At 37.4% G+C, this 1266-nt stretch overlaps 1 protein-coding gene across 1 annotated transcript in view; it reads right to left on the bottom strand.

Moving 5' to 3' along the window:
* LOC123972077 (complement factor H-like) overlaps positions 1-1266 on the bottom strand; it is a 21361-nt gene that overhangs the window by 9923 nt on the left and 10172 nt on the right. The window lies entirely within an intron of this gene.

Genomic DNA, 1266 nt, shown 5'->3' on the forward strand with positions numbered 1-1266 from the left:
ACCCTGTGTGTTGTACGCTCCACTCTTGAGCTACAGAGTGATGCATCTTACTTGTACAAAATCTTTGTTGGGAATTGCACATGCGCAGTTCCCAGGTAAGGACTACTAGCCAATCAGAAGCAGAGAAGGGCGGGTCATAAGAAACAAGGTAGTGTGATCCAAATCAAAGCCACTTCAGACTGCGACCGTAACCTAGCAGATGGTATAAGTTACTTATTAATTTTTATCTATATACTGTTTATTTATTGTTATGTTGTAGCTGTTGTTTTGTCTTGTTGTTTCTGTGTGCTATGGACCTTCCATTTTGAGTCCTGAATAAAGTCATTATTATTATTATTATTATTATTATTATAATTGTAAGTGTTGTTGCATAAATACTTGTGTTTTCATGATGCGCAGTTCATAATTGCTGTTATAATTTCATGTAACAAATATAACTTAATTTGGTGTAAAGATAAAATGTAATACATGTTTAAGAACTAAAGGGTAGAATAAGCTGCTAAATGATATGGTTAACAGTGTATCTATCTCATTCTGTATATTTACGTTTGTCCCGGAACTAATGTTTTCTGTCTGTGTTACCGCTACAACGGTTTAAGTCGACACTCACTGCCTTGAATTCCGGCGGAGCAGATAGCTCCGATGCTTGTTAAACTGCATAAAAGTTAAAAATGTGGTTTGAAGTTAATACAGACGACCAAATGGACATTCAAGAGACTTCAAAGAACTTAGTAACCTCTTTTCACGACAAGCGGCCAACGAGGTATTATTATATTGTCTTTATTGATCTGGATGTTGTTTGTATTTTCTCTGCTAAGCTATAATGTATTGATTTATTTGTACTGTGTTCACTTATAATGTAGTTCTCACGGCGTATAAGGCATATACGACGTTCATGGTGTGAAGTTGGATGTACCAAAGAGACCCGATGTGCCCACAGCAATAAACGCCCGTTGCAAAGAACTGACCTGTGTCTGTGTTGTCGCGAAAAGAGCTACAGTAAGCCTCATTTGAAGCTCACTAAATAACAAGCGTAGTGTGTCGGACGCCTGCAGCTGTTTTTCATGTTTTCCGTGGAAATTTAGTTGTACGCTACTACAGCGCAGTGGCTACCTATGTGTGAAAAAAAAAATTGTTTGCTTGGCAATGTTGTAGATTAGCATGCAGCAGCTAGCTTGCTCTGACCCAACGGCGTCGCAAGGGACTTTATGTTGAATGTAACTCAACAACAGCAACAACTATTTTATTTTTAATATATATATATAT

This window comes from Micropterus dolomieu, linkage group LG06 (genome assembly GCF_021292245.1).
Source record: "Micropterus dolomieu isolate WLL.071019.BEF.003 ecotype Adirondacks linkage group LG06, ASM2129224v1, whole genome shotgun sequence".
In the NCBI taxonomy this organism is placed as follows: domain Eukaryota; kingdom Metazoa; phylum Chordata; class Actinopteri; order Centrarchiformes; family Centrarchidae; genus Micropterus; species Micropterus dolomieu.